The 16,629-nt window shown below is 39.9% G+C and overlaps 1 long non-coding RNA gene across 1 annotated transcript; it reads left to right on the forward strand.

Moving 5' to 3' along the window:
- Positions 1–2,016: 2,016 nt before the first annotated feature.
- LOC146711909 (uncharacterized) lies at positions 2,017–8,714 on the forward strand. Its single transcript, XR_014920214.1, has 4 exons — positions 2,017–2,199; positions 3,922–3,954; positions 8,008–8,167; positions 8,387–8,714. It is a non-coding gene; the product is annotated as an uncharacterized LOC146711909 (long non-coding RNA).
- Positions 8,715–16,629: the final 7,915 nt, after the last annotated feature.

The raw sequence follows: 16,629 nt of genomic DNA on the forward strand, positions 1-16,629 counted from the left end.
TTTTTAGTACTGATGACACAGGTGGGGCCTACCTGGCCAAACTATATGGGTCACACATGGGCAAATGCAAGTCAGACCCTGAAAACATGTCTATGTGGGCCCCATATGGGTTATGTTAAGTTAATATGGGCATATATTTTATGTGGGCTCAAGATTGTTTAGTATATATGGGACCCACTTAGGTTTCTCACATTAAAGCCATATGGGCAAAACCGAGTGGAAACATATAGTAGGTCCTGGCTGGGTCAAACATGGGAAACACTTCACTTGTTTCAAAATGGGAAACACACGTAGGACCCACTTGGGTTTTTCACCTGGGTTAGACATGGGCAAACACAGTCATTTAAAGAAAAGCATTTGCTGTGTGCCCCAGGTGGGGCAAAGTGAGGTAATCGGTATATATTTTTTGGTACTGATGACATAGGTGGGGCCCACCTGGTCAAACTATATGTGTCACACATGGGCAAATGCAAGTCAGACCCTGAAAACATGTCTATGTGGGCCCCAAATGGGTTGTGTTAAATTAATATGGGCATATATTTTACATGGGCTCAAGATTGTTTAGTATATATGGGACCCACTTGCGTTTCTAACATCAAATCCATATGGGTGGGCATCCAATGTAGGTCCTAGTTGGGTTAGTGATGGTAAATGTGTACATTGGTTCAAAATGGTAGCACATGCTTATGTGAGGATTCTTCTTCTGTGAAGAGCCTGAGAAAGTGTTATTTGAATAAAGGAGGATTTATTTCAAACAAGCCCATCACAGATTGCGCACAACCCAGGGAGTTCTGAAAGTCAAATTGTAAAAATAATCTCAAAAGAAAGTATGAACATAACTCTCTTTTATAACCTGCAGACGGCACCCACGTGGTACCATTCTCTAAGAAATCACCCTAACTTTAACATATTTGGCACAACCTCAGTCTATCACTTTTGCTACCCTTACGTACAGTCAGATGTTCTTGACCCTTCATTTTTGACCCTCTCAGTATTTAGCCTTGGCTAGCAAATGTACTCAAAGTCCACATTGAGACCTCAAGATGTTATGTGTTATCAGACACTACAACCCAGCTGTCAAGTGAGACTATAGGAACTTTGGTGTTTTTGAACATTCAATGTTACTCAAAACACTCTGCACACTATTCCAAATAACTGGTTTGAAACTGGTTACTTTTTAATTTTAGATTTCATTTTATGTACTTAATGTGAACTCTGCATGGTAGGCTGCATGGTGAGGCTCAGATAAGATAAAATAAGGACTTCATGATTCTTCTTAGGTAAATTCACTTGTCACAGCAGCAATAATAAGTGATTAAAACGGACACAAGAGTAGAAAAAAAGAAAAGCAAAAAATACGAATAAAAAACCTAAGATAAAAGTGAATTACACAGACAAAATCCAGATTTGGCATTTGCAAATTAAGGATTACTGGTTGTTCAAACAATTAAGACTATTTACTTGAGCAAACATGCAGTTGAGGATTTTTAGTAGATCAGACACACTCTACTGTATTAGAGAAAAGACAGTTAGTTACATGGAAGATGGAAGTTTTGGTTAATCAGATCCAGTAAAGCTCCTGAAGTATATTACCGATCTGTTAAAATGTTACTCTTCAAACTTGTGCCCTCAAATTATATAACCAGAAATAATTTATATTTTCTTTGAACTAGTGGAAAGGAGAGGGAATGGGGTCTTTCAAGCAGTCACACTTCAACTGTGAAACTCCCTTGTCCTTATGGTGTATTGACACTATTGAAACTTTTCAAAACCAGTCTAATGTTAGAAGAGCTTTTAGGTAAACTGTTATTCTTCTTCTTATCATTATTATATTTTTATTAATTATATTTTTATTATGATGTTGATTTGGGTGACACTTTTTGATAAATATTATATATTACTTTTTAAAACATATTAACCATCCCTATGCTTAAAAAACTTTTAAAAATAAAATTGTTCTTTTAAACTTGTGCATTGTTTGACTTTTAAAATTTTTGTATCAGGTGTAAAACGACTTTTTAAATAAAGTTGTTTTTAATGTGAGCAGCTCCTATTGGCTCGTTTAAAAAGAGGGAGGAGCAGATTGCACCGCCTAGCGTCTAGTCTTCGCGGTCTTTCGTCTGTTGCGCCTTTTCTCTCCCTGGTGTTTAAGAACGTGGAGGACAAAAGGATACCAAAGAATCGAAAACTATGACAAAGGTAAATACTTAAAGTTTGATACGTTTTCATCAATGGTTATTTTAGTAACTTTCTATAGTCGTCCTAAACGGTATAAGGGGGAGAAGCATAACATCTTTAGCTAGCAGGTAGAACTGGGTTAATTTGCTGCATTGTCTTTGGCAAACATAATTTAAAGTTAATTAAAAAACTCTTACTGCCTATATTCTACTCAATAAAGTTCATCTTATCTTATTCTGTTTTCATTGCACCATTCTCTCTATACAGTTTTTGAATTTACACACTATAACGTACACGGCAGTTTTTTTCTGTGCTTCTGCAACTGTTTCTTGGGTTTTCCTATAAGGTTTTTGTAATTAATTTAAAAAATTTATATTATTTTTTTGGCTTTAGTGGATTCCTGCTCAGCTAACTCGGCCATTATGCACTACCCAGTAAACAAAATGGCTGAACAGTATCTTAAATGTCTGAACATGAGCTAGTCATACCATGTTACGTAATATTCATGTGCAGTGTAGCAAGGTGATTGTTTAAATTACAGGAGTAGATGCCTGCAGCTGAAACGGTTTTCTGATCTGAATACGGTAATGTTACCAGATATGCATTGTACTATGGGAAAACGGTGGTGGATCAGTGTGTAAAAAGCCCCCAAAAGAAACACACAGCGTCTTTAGCTCAAACACTGTCTGATCACTCTCTTAGATACTGTGCTGTTCCATCTAGTTATTGGTTACTGAGAAATGTTAGGTCATTAATTAATTAAGAGAGTGCAGCTGTTCAGATCAGATGGTGAAGTAGGAAAATGCAGAACATGTTATTATAGCTGAATGCTGTGTAAAATACTAGTAATAAATCTAACTCCCATTTATGGCTTTTACTACTGTGGGGCTAAATAAAAAATTACAGACAATGAAATCTGCTACAATTACAAAGCTTAAGTTTAAAACAATTATTATATATTAAGCATTTTTTTGCTCTTTTTTTTTTTAAATTCTTTTTGCTAATAATGGACTCAATTTTATTATCAACTTCAAAGACCTATTAAACTTTTAAACCATTAAATCCAGGAAATTAGATGCCCGTAAATGTACGAGACCCTCTTTATGTCTAGTATCCCCAAATATTTAATAATCCTTTCTAAAAGTACACAAATTTTGTTCTTTTCAATTAAATATTGCATGTTCAATGTATTCTTGAGCAGGTAAAAATTCCACTAAATTAGTTTTTGCATATTTTTAAGTATAATCAAATTTTTATAGTTTGCGAGTACTTTTAATTTGGAGATTTTGCCACTTGATTTGAAGTTTGGATAGTGCTTTATAGTAATTTGTAAATGTTTTGAACTCATCTGGCTTCTTAATAATTTAATAAAAAATTAACAAGCCATGTAATAATTTGAAAACCACTAGGGACCACTTATAAAAAAGTAATTCCTTTTTTACTTAAAGGAATTTAGGATTTATGTCTGTCAAGTCATTTGTTCTGGCATAAGTCACCATTTTGATATATCTTCCTGTGACTTTAAAGTCTGTCAGCTAGTTAGATACATTTTTGCACTGCTAGTGTTTTCTGCTTGAATTAGTCAGTTTATCATATAAACACATGCAGTGCCTTTCAAACTTTTAATTACACTGTTCATTTTGTGCATTAGTAAGAGAATCTTTTATATTGAATTATCCTGGGAAAAAACAAAAATGTTTGTATTTTCTCATGCACTTTCTTTCATTTCCTTATCACGTTTAGATTCTTCAAGATCACAAGCACCATCTTTGACATGTAAGTAACTTTCATATTATTTGTATTACTTATTATTATTATTATTATTATTATTATTTTTGAAAAGTGATGGTCTTTGGGGCATCCTTTTTTTTTTATTGGTATTAAGTATATATATTTATTTAGGCACAGGAGGCAATGATCTATTTTAAAATTTAACATTTATTTAATTTTCATCTTTTATGCTAACAATAATGCCAACAGTGTTCTCTTCACTTGACCCACAACTCTGACAGTTTTGGTCCTCTGCTCTCCTCACAATTGGCTGATTTCCATCTGAGCTGCTACTGTCAACTGCATTAAACTGATTTTACATTGCCTTGTTATTCTAATCTTTATCTGCGTTTTGGACTCCAAACATTCACACCTGCTGTTAGTAACCAGAGCTCACAAGAGTGTAAGGCGTGTAGTTCAATAAAGTGATCGATGTGTTCACTAGCTGATTTCAATAAACCGGTAACTTATCAAATCCATATTTTATAGGAAGTACATTACTGATAAAAGTGGTAATAAACACGGTAACCAATAAAAATTTAAATTTCCTGTTATAAAAAAAAATACTGCAGTGAGCTCGGTTTTCTAACACCAGGTGTGAACATCTACAGTCTTTAAGCGCTGGTAAAGATTTAAAAATAAAAGCATTCAATAACATAACATTAAACAGTAAATTAGTTTGATGGTGTTGACTGCAGCAGCTCAATGTTAATCAGCTGATGGTGATGGAAGCAGATGAGCGTTTTTCATCATGGTTGTTAGTGATGTGTTGGTCAAAACGAAACGGCTCTTTGAAGTGAACGACACAAGCGTGTTTTTTCTCTCTCTCTCACCCTCTCTCTCGCACTCTTTTTCCGCTTCACTCTGCACGCGAGCCTTGTGCTTTGGGCTGGGAAGAGGGGGGAGGGGCGGTTGTTACACACGCAGTAGCACAGTAACAGAGCAGGAGGGAGAGAGAGAGAAAGAGAGCCAGGGACAACAACGTCACATTAGAAAGGTATAGTAATCATCCACAACTATTTTCAATTGCGGATGATAAAGGATTCAGAAAGTTTATTCATGCAGGCCCATATGACAGAGAATGTGCATCTTCTGTTTGTTTTCATATTATAATTTATATTTAATTGTGTTGTGGTTTGCAGTGTTTTGTGTTGTTTCACTTTAAATTTGTTTAAAAGGAAAAAGCTGAAAATTTAAATAGTTAAAAGTTGAAATGTAAATAGTTGTTTTTTTTGTATTATATGATTTATTTATTACATTTTATGTGGAGAGAATAAATAAAAGTATATTTACGGTGGCTGCTAGAGACAAAGCACGTACAAACCCCAAAACACGTAAAAACTCCATAGCACGTACAAACTCCAAAGCACGTACAAAACACAACAGAAGTGCTCCAGGATGCTAGGCACAGTGTTGAGATTTTGTTACCTAGTGGCTACACAAGCCAGGAAGTACCAACGACCGGATTTGGTGTGTGGTAGTAACAGGTAAATGAACAGTTTTTGGAATTTTTTATGAATATATATGAGTGCTTGTGTATAAATACACAAAAAATACACATATGATTTCAATTGTGTAAATTAAGTGATCTAGATAGCTCTGTTTTGGAAGTTCAGTTGACGCTAGAAATGGGTTTTGGAGTTTGTACATGCTTTGTCTCTAGGGGCCACCATATATATTTATATATAAACATATATAAATAAAACCACATTTCTTTTTTTACATTAGTAATTCCTTTTGTTCATAATTTTATATTGTTGTTAATAATAAATTAATTAAAGCAACAAAACAACCTGAAGAGCCGGTTGGGAGCCGAAAGAGCCGGCTTTCTAAAAAGAGACGAAAATCCCATCACTAGTTGTGTAATATGCTGGTATTGATATGATCAAAAATGAACTGAGTTGTTTCGTATTCTATAGAAATTGTACATCTAATTAATAACAAGGCTTTCTGCTGATGTTATTAATTAAAAATTTATTGTTTTATTTTTAAGCAACAACTTTTTAGCATGCAATCAGTCCATGCTGTACAGGACAGATTTGTAAACTGTGCATACAAAAATAGACTATTTTACAAAATTGCTCTTTCAACAAATGTAAATCACAGCAGATTTTTTTTGTTGTAGGTGCACTGTCACAACTAGAAATGTGGGGGGAAGTCCTCAAAGTTGAAGGCAGAACAGGAAAATACATGGAAATAACAATTTTCCTTTAAATGGTAAATGGCCTGCATTTTTATAGCGCTTTTCTAGTCCCTAAGGACCCCAAAGCGCTTCACACTACATTCAGTCATTCACCCATTCACACACACAATCACACACTGGCGATGGCAAGCTACATTGTAGCCACAGCTGCCCTGGGGCGCACTGACAGAGCACATCAGTAAAGGTCGATCTGGATACTTGATAACTGTTGGTATAGGTATGACATGAATTTGAATCTCCATTATCACAGGTTTTAATTGGGAGGGAACATGCAGATATACAGGAGGACTATAAACAGCAATTCCTATTGCATACAACTGTTTTAGAAAATACCAACAACACTGTTAATTTATCACTTGCTGGTCTATAGACTTTACAGTGTGGATGGATGGAAAATCCATCTGGCTCCACTCTGGCTGAATTGGTGCTACAAACAACTCTGCGCTCGGCTTTCCTGGCTGTGTGTGGATTTATACTTACACATCCAAATTTTGACCCTATTTTTCTTCCTTTCAGCTGATTGGTCAATTTCATGTCAATCACCAATTAAACAATCCAATCAGAGAACATCTCCAGAAGTTGATTCTGTTCATCTGGACGTAGCATTTTCAGTGGGAGAAAATGCTGCAAGCGCTACGTCCAGATGAACAGAATCAACTTTTGGAGATTTACTTACCTGGATGATTGAGCATGCATCAAGACAATCAGAGAACAGATAGGTTTGGCTGTTGGAGGGCTGCATTACGGAGCTTCAGGTCCTGGAAGAATAAATTCCCTTTTACATACCAGACCAGCATTTTTCTTCATTAGCACGAAGGAAAACAGTCTGTGCGTGTCAGAGTTCTGTGGTTTTTGTGTCACAGGGCTTATAATATGTGTAAAAATCTGGCCAGGGACCATCACATCACACTGCTATCATATTTTTCTGTTGCTATCATGTTTTTTTTCTGAGATGTTGTTACTTTTATGACAGATGTAACGAGAAATCTTCCAGAAAGTTAAATTTTTTATTCTAATCAAATATTTGATTCTGATAACAGATAAAGATTTTTTTTTTTACTTTTGTTCTGCTATTTCATAGTTTATACAAATTTTGGCCAATTCCTATTTATTTTAACCCTTTAGCCCCCAAAAAGTCGCCAGCGACAGGTTTTTCCAAACCTGTCTCGTCAAACCTGAGCTCTGCCAGGGGCCCAACACGCCTGGACTTTTAGAAGAAAAGAGATGTCCGAAAATAAACCACAGGGTCAAATACTTAATTTTGTTCAGTGTTTTAGAGTTATTAATTTGAATTGACTAATTTAAATATTTTATTCATGTACATTTTGATTGCCTTTAGTAAAAATGGCAAAATTTCAATTTCTTTTTTCTTTCTGTTATTAATCCTTGATTACATTCATATAGTATACAGTAGAGGAAAAAACCTACCAGACCTACCAGTTATCCTGCGTAACATTATTGGGGATAAAGGGTTAAGGAAGCGCAATTAATTTTTTTAGTTTAGCTTGTGTTTACTACCATTTTTTTTTTTATCACCACACAGTAAACATTAAGTAATATGTAAAGTGTCCATTTATCCTCCATTCCGGTCCATTATCTTAAGCTTAGGCTGCTGCCCCTCGACCCAATCCGGTACTAAGTAGAGAGGCCCAGACTTCGCTCTCTCCAGGCACTTGGCCCAGCTCTTCCGGGGGAATCCCAAGGCATTCCCAGGCCAGCCGAAAAACATAGTCCCTCCAGCATGTCCTGGGTGTTCTGGGTCTCTTCCTGGTGGGACGTGCCCAAAACACCTCACCAGGGAGGCATCCTAACCAGATGCCAGTATCTAATCTGTCCTTTTTGTATGTTCCCCTCAGGTTGCCATGGTAGCAGATACAGGGGAAACAAGTGTAGACGATGCCACAAGAAGGATGATGAAATTCCTCATATCACCTGAGCTGGCTGTGGAGTACAACATGCTTGGCCGACATGGGGAAAAAAAGTTCAGAGATTTGCGTCTTTTTAATGTTGTGTATGGTAAGTTAGTTTCACTTGAGACATTTGAACTTTAGAAAACTAAACTTTTTTAATAAAGTGTTTGAAAGTGTAACTGAGATTGGTTATCATGCAATTTGTATATATTTTTTGAGGCAATAAAGTGAAATAAACATTGTTCTTTGAAAATCATCACCAAATGAAGTAAGCTAAGATTAACTTTACTTTGGCTTGCCCGTTTTTCTTCTTCTTCATTTGCAGAGGCACTGAAGAATTATTTAACATCAAAAGTCAACTTGCAAGAAGCAGAGAAGGCTCTGTCCAAGTGGTTCAGTGGAGCTAAAGACAGAGGAGGACCGAGGGCTGCAAGGGTACAAAATAGACTTACGGCTCTGTAAAAAAACAAACCCTGCTGATTCAAGATAAGCTTTTGAGTTTTCCATCTGACTTTTTCCCCATGTTGCTACAGTTCCAAATATCTAAGGAATTTTGCTGTAGTTTGACATTTCTAGTTTTTAAACGTTTACGCACTTTGGAATACAGTTACGTAAAATCACAGTTGTTGGACAAAATAAATGTGAAAAATGTTGTTTTGTGTACCCTCGTGATTTTTGAAATGGTTTTATTTACAAACTAGATTTTGTTTGCGGTCAGCTTTAATATATTTGGTGTCTTTGTGTCACAGAACCCGTATTAGCCGTCTGAAAAATTGATTTTGTGACTGTTTTACTACATGGGGCCCACTCAGTGCCAGAACTTAGTCAATTCAAACTAGAAATAAGATGCAAATACAGAACCCACTGCTAATGCCATTCCAACTTTTTAGCTCATGTTTTCCTCATGTTGTACCCACTAAGAACTTGAAAAATGGGGCCTAGGTGGGTTTCAGTGTACTTTGCCCAGTTGGGGTCCATTTAGTTCCCAGATTTTACCAATATAACACCGAGATGGGCTTATAAAATGGGGCCATTATGGAACCCGCGGACAATCCCACTTAAAACCCACTTTTTAGCCTATGTGGTACTCACATGGTACCCACAAAACAACTTGAAAGGTGGGGCCTGGGTGGGTTTCTTTGTACTTTGCCCAGTTGGGGTCCATTTAGTTCCCAGATTATACCAATATAACACCGAGATGGGCTTATAAAATGGGGCCATTATGGAACCCGCGGACAATCCCACTTAAAACCCACTTTTTAGCCTATGTGGTACTCACATGGTACCCACAAAACAACTTGAAAGGTGGGGCCTGGGTGGGTTTCTTTGTACTTTGCCCAGTTGGGGTCCATTTAGTTCCCAGATTATACCAATATAACACCGAGATGGGCTTACAAAATGGGGCCATTATGGAACCCGCGGACAATCCCACTTAAAACCCACTTTTTAGCCTATGTGGTACTCACATGGTACCCACAAAACAACTTGAAAGGTGGGGCCCGGGTGGGTTTCTGTGTACTTTGCCTAGTTGGGGCCCATTTAGTTCCCAGATTTTACCAATATAACACCGAGATGGGCTTATAAAATGGGGCCATTACAGAGCCCGCGGACAATCCCACTTAAGACCCACTTTTTAGCCTATGTGGTGCCCACATGGTACCCACAAAAACTTGAAAGATGGGGCCTAGGTGGGTTTCTGTGTACTTTGCCCAGTTGGGGTCCATCTAGTTCCCAGATTTTACCAATATAATACCGAGATGGGCTTATTAAATGGGGCCATTATGGAACCCGCGGACAATCCCACTTAAAACCCACTTTTTAGCCTATGTGGTGCCCACATGGTACCCACAAAAAACTTGAAAGATGGGGCCCAGGTGGGTTTCTGTGTACTTTGCCCAGTTGGGGCACATTTAGTTCCCAGATTTTACCAATATAACACCGAGATGGGCTTATAAAATGGGGCCATTATGGAACCTGCGGACAATCCCACTTAAAACCCACTTTTTTAGCCTATGTGGTGCCTACATGGTACCCACAAAAACTTGAAAGATGGGGCCCAGGTGGGTTTCTGTGTACTTTTCCCAGTTGGGGCCCATTTAGTTCCCAGATTTTCCTAACATAACACCTATATGGGCATTTAATATGGGGCCATTACGGAACCCGCGGACAATCCTATATGGGGCCCATTTTTCAGCCCATTTCCAAACCATATGGGCCCCACATATAAATGTTGGCTGGGTTCACAAGAGTCTCGCCACAAAATGACACAAATGATAGCCTGCAGTCTTGAACACACCCCGAAAGGGGAGGGAGAGGAGGTGCCTTAATGTTGCTGTACACCTTTTAACACCGCGGTAAAGTGAGCCGTCATTTGTGAGCCGCGGTCAAGCCAGCCGCCTCCTATCCGCCGCATAAATTTCCTTGCGCTTTTACACCAGTCTTTACGGTAGCGCCTTTTCGCTTTATTTGCCGATTGAAAGCCTATACCCGCGCACACGTGCACGCGCGCGAACAGTCGCGCGCGCATGCGCGCGCACAAATTACAATGTAACGGCCCGATACAGTCAATACAATTATGGAAATGTCAGAAATTCATTAAAAATCATCCTGAGTAGTTGATGTACAACTTTCAACACATCCCCCCTCTGGGACACCTACTGTACCTGTGTGCCAATTTTCATCCAGATTTACTGTAGAATTCCTCAGAAATTAAAGGAAACTTATATTCAATTCAATACAGTCAATACAATAGAATTATGTCAATTTTCAGAAATTCATTAAAAATCATCCTGAGTAGTTGATGTCCAACTTTCAACACATCCCCCCTCTGGGACACCTACTGTACCTGTGTGCCAGGTTTCAGCCAGATTTACTGTAGAATTCCTCAGAAATTAAAGGGTACTTGTATCCAATGCAGTCGGCCAATACAGTAGAATTATGTCAATTTTCAAAAATTCATTAAAAATCATCCTGGGTAGTTGATGTCCAACTTTCAACACATCTCCCCTCTGGGACACCTACTGTACCTGTGTGCCAAGTTTCATCCAAATTTACTGTAGAATTCCTCAGAAATTAATGGAAACATTTATTCAATCTAATACAGCCAATACACTACAATTGTGTCAATTTTCAAAAATTCATTAAAAATCATCCTGAGTAGTTGATGTCCAACTTTCAACACATCCCCCCTCTGGGACACCTACTGTACCTGTGTGCCAAGTTTCAGCCAGATTTACTGTAGAACTCCTCAGAAATGAATGGAAACATTTATTCAATTCAATACAGTCAATACACTACAATTATGGAAATTTCAAAAATTCATTAAAAATCACCCATAATAGTTGAGGTCCAACTTTCAACACTTTCTTACTCTGGGCGTCCTACCGTACCTCTGGGCCAAGTTACATCTCAATTCACTGTAATCTTTATCAAAAATTGAAAGAACAATTATATGTCAATGCTGGATGTGTGTCCTTTCAAAGTGACACTAAATAACAGAACTCAGGCACATCAGGGAATAATCCAAAAGGCGGATTTATTAAACAAAAACAACATACAAAATATCTCTAACCCATACTACATAACCTAAAAAGAAACAAAGGGACACTTAGAAGCACAAGGAAACAATACTGAAAGGGCAAGAGACACAGTCCAAACACAATCCACAACTAAAATGCCAAAAGAACAAGTCATCCCACATAGCAGACGGGTCTTGCCTGGATCTGGTGTCAAGCCGGCACTGCTGGCTGACTTCTGGCATGGTAAGATGGCACTGTTTATGTGATGGCATGCCACATTTGGCCTGATTGGGTGAATGTGACATGTTGTATAGAGCACTTTGAGTAATATGGGTGAGTAAAAAAGTGCTGTATAAGAATCAGTCCATTCACTGTCTGAACAGAGTTTCGTCATGTTACTTTTGCACTATTATGTTCCAGCACATGTTGTTATTACATGGCTTACATGGCTAAGGTACACATTAGGCTGACATCTGGGGCCAGAGCTGAAACTGTTCTGGGCCAGCACAGGGCCAGCAGTGTGTCTGCAACTGGCCTTGTGCTGGCTCATGTGTGGGCCACCTCTGGTAAACCAGATCTGGGCCACCATAGGGCCGTCATTCTTTGCGGTACGCAGGCCATGTGTAAGCACATTGTGTGGGACAGATCCAGGCCATACCAATTTTGCTATGTGGGAGGAATTATGTAAAAATAGAAACATCATAAAAATGAAAATGAACATAAAGTAAAATGTACTGAAAAGAACATCAGTATGGCCATCATTATTTGCTTGGAAAGTCTAAAGTTCCATGGCTTTGAACAGCCAGAGAACGCAATGCCCAGCTTAGAATGACTAAAAGTAACTTCTTTTAACATTCTGTCATTCTGCTTCTATATCAAAAATCCACTAAAAATAGTCATTTGAAAAAAAATATTCGCCACTTTTCATCAGTTTGGGTTCCTCTGTTTATAGCAATTTTTAGAAAAGAACCCAATACCTTTGTCACTATACAGTTGTACAGTGAGATACAGAGCATCTCCTACTCATTGCAAACATGCTGGGAGGGTGGCTCTATCCGCCTTAGTGCAGCTGCTGTACCATACTGTGATGCAGTAAGTTAGTAGGCTCTCAATGGGCGAGTGGTGGAAGGGTGAGCTGTAGTCCACAAAGAGCATTCTGGCGTAGCTCTGCCGCTGTTCTAGGTGACTCAGCACCGAGTGGAGGGTGATGGCATCTTCTGTGAATCTGTTTGCACGGTATGCAAACTGGTGGGGGTCGAATTCTGGGGGGAGGTAATCCTTGGTGTGCTGAAGGACTAGTTTCATGATTACCGGTGTGAGGGCCACAGGGCAATAATAGTTCAGGCTGGTGATGGGAGACTTCTTTGGTACTGGGATGATTGTGGCTGATTTTAGACAGGATGGGATGGCTGCTTCATCCAGTGAGAGGTTGAAGATTCTGGTGGAGATGAGGGTGAGCTGGTGGGCACATGGTCTTAGCACTTTACCACGTATTCCGTCTGGACGCCTTCCTGGGGTTCACTGCTAGGAACACTCATCTGACATCGTGCTCCGTTACAGTGAATGGAGCGGTGCAGGAACCAGGTGAGGATGAGGATGGGAGCAGGGCTGAGGCAGATGAATGCTGCTGTTGTGGTGTTTCAAAGCGGGCAAAGAAGCTGTTTATGTCCTCTGCTAGCTGCACACTCAGGTTTTCTGTTTTCACAGTTCTGCCTCTGTGGTTTATGATGTCTATTATTCCATGCCATGTGTTGTTGCTGGACAGGTGGGACCCCTTTTCAGGTCAGCTCGAGCAGACCTGTACAGAGCTCTGTCAACAGACCTACAGGGAGTGCAGAATTATTAGGCAAGTTGTATTTTTGAGGAATAATTTTATTATTGAACAACAACCATGTTCTCAATGAACCCAAAAGACTCATTAATATCAAAGCTGAATGTTTTTGGAAGTAGTTTTTTTTTTTGTTTTGTTTTTTTAGTTATTTTAGGGGGATATCTGTGTGTGCAGGTGACTATTACTGTGCATAATTATTAGGCAACTTCACAAAAAACAAATATATACCCATTTCAATTATTTATTTTTACCAGTGAAACCAATATAACATCTCCACATTCACAAATATACATCTCAGAATCAGAATCAGAATCAGAATCGTGTTTATTGGCCAAGTACAGTGGGGCAAAAAAGTATTTGGTCAGCCACCGATTGTGCAAGTTCCCCCACCTAAAATGATGACAGAGGTCAGTAATTTGCACCAGAGGTACACTTCAACTGTGAGAGACAGAATGTGAAAAAAAAATCCATGAATCCACATGGTAGGATTTGTAAAGAATTTATTCGTAAATCAGGGTGGAAAATAAGTATTTGGTCAATAACAAAAATACAACTCAATACTTTGTAACATAACCTTTGTTGGCAATAACAGAGGTCAAACGTTTACTATAGGTCTTTACCAGGTTTGCACACACAGTAGCTGGTATTTTGGCCCATTCCTCCATGCAGATCTTCTCGAGAGCAGTGATGTTTTGGGGCTGTCGCCGAGCAACACAGACTTTCAACTCCCGCCACAGATTTTCTATGGGGTTGAGGTCTGGAGACTGGCTAGGCCACTCCAGGACTTTCAAATGCTTCTTACAAAGCCACGCCTTTGTTGCCTGGGCGGTGTGTTTTGGATCATTGTCATGTTGGAAGACCCAGCCTCGTTTCATCTTCAAAGTTCTCACTGATGGAAGGAGGTTTTGGCTCAAAATCTCACGATACATGGCCCCATTCATTCTGTCCTTAACACGGATCAGTCGTCCTGTCCCCTTGGCAGAAAAACAGCCCCATAGCATGATGTTTCCACCCCCATGCTTCACAGTAGGTATGGTGTTCTTGGGATGCAACTGAGTATTCTTCTTCCTCCAAACACGACGAGTTGAGTTTATACCAAAAAGTTCTACTTTGGTTTCATCTGACCACATGACATTCTCCCAATCCTCTGCTGTATCATCCATGTGCTCTCTGGCAAACTTCAGACGGGCCTGGACATGCACTGGCTTCAGCAGCGGAACACGTCTGGCACTGCGGGATTTGATTCCCTGCCGTTGTAGTGTGTTACTGATGGTGACCTTTGTTACTTTGGTCCCAGCTCTCTGCAGGTCATTCACCAGGTCCCCCCGTGTGGTTCTGGGATCTTTGCTCACCGTTCTCATGATCATTTTGACCCCACAGGATGAGATCTTGCGTGGAGCCCCAGATCGAGGGAGATTATCAGTGGTCTTGTATGTCTTCCATTTTCTGATGATTGCTCCCACAGTTGATTTTTTCACACCAAGCTGCTTGCCTATTGTAGATTCACTCTTCCCAGTCTGGTGCAGGTCTACAATACTTTTCCTGGTGTCCTTCGAAAGCTCTTTGGTCTTGGCCATGGCGGAGTTTGGAGTCTGACTGTTTGAGGCTGTGGACAGGTGTCTTTTATACAGATGATGAGTTCAAACAGGTGCCATTCATACAGGTAACGAGTGGGGGACAGAAAAGCTTCTTACAGAAGACGTTACAGGTCTGTGAGAGCCAGAGATTTTCCTTGTTTGAGGTGACCAAATACTTATTTTCCACCCTGATTTACAAATAAATTCTTTACAAATCCTACCATGTGGATTCATGGATTTTTTTTTCACATTCTGTCTCTCACAGTTGAAGTGTACCTCTGGTGCAAATTACTGACCTCTGTCATCATTTTAAGTGGGGGAACTTGCACAATCGGTGGCTGACTAAATACTTTTTTGCCCCACTGTATATGTGCAGACACATACAGGGAATTTGGTTCCGGTAGATGGTGGCTCTCAAGCACAGCAATGTAAATCTCACACACACACACACACACACACACACACACACACACACACACACACACACACACACACACACACACACACACACACACACACACACACACACAAGTGTCTATATATACACATTACACATACATACACAAAGCTATGTAAACCAACTATAAATAACGAATCTAACCTTATATACATAAAATACAGAAATGAATGAGGTGGAATGAATACTACAAAATGTACATAAGGTGCAGTTGCAGTCTGGCAGTGGGAGCAGTGTGACAGGTCAACTGTTAAGAAGGGAGATGGCGAGGGGAAAGAAACTGTTCCTGTGTCGGGTGGTCCTGGTCTGCAGGCTTCTGTACCGTCTGCCAGAGGGCAGCAGATCAAAAAGTCTGTGTGCAGGGTGTGAGGGGTCTGCGATGATTTTCCCTGCCCGTTTCCTGGTTCTTGAGAGGTACAGATCCTGGATGGAGGGCAGGGGGGGGCGCTGATGATCCTTTCTGCTGCCCGTACAGTCCGCTGCAGTCTGCTCCTGTCCTGTTTAGTGGCTGCTCCATACCAGACTGTGATGGAGGAGCACAGGACAGACTCAATGACCGCAGTGTAGAACTGGATCAGCAGCTCCTGTGGAAGACTGTACTTCCCCAGTTGTCTCAGGAAGTACATCCTCTGCTGGGTCTTTTTGAGGATGGAGTTGATGTTGGTCTCCCACTTCAGGTCCTGGGAGATGGTTGTACCCAGGAACTTGAAGATCTTCACAGTCGACACAGGGCTGTCTGATATGGTGAGGGGGAGCAGAGTTGAGGGATGTCTCCTGAAGTCCACTGTCATCTCTACAGTCTTAAGAGTGTTCAGCTCCAGATTGTGCTGACTGCACCAGAGTACCAGCCGCTCAACTTCCTGCCGGTATGCAGACTCATCACCATCTTGAATGAGGCCAATGACAGTGGTGTCATCTGCAAACTTTAGGAGTTTGACAGCAGAGTTATTGGAGGTGCAGTCGTTAGTGTAGAGGGAGAACAGTAGTGGTGAGAGGACACATCCTTGAGGGCACCAATACTGAGGGACCGGGTTTCAGAGGTGATCTCCCCCAGCCTCACTTGTTGCTTTCTGTCTGTCAGGAAGCTGGTGATCCACTGACAGGTAGCTGGTGACACGCTGAGCTGGGAGAGTTTGGAGGAAAGAAGTTCAGGCACAATGGTGTTAAAAGCCGAACTAAAGTCCA

This window comes from Copadichromis virginalis, linkage group LG4 (genome assembly GCF_057382275.1).
Source record: "Copadichromis virginalis isolate Kocher_CV1m ecotype Utaka linkage group LG4, C_Virginalis_male_GT1.1, whole genome shotgun sequence".
Classification (NCBI taxonomy): Eukaryota; Metazoa; Chordata; class Actinopteri; order Cichliformes; family Cichlidae; genus Copadichromis; species Copadichromis virginalis.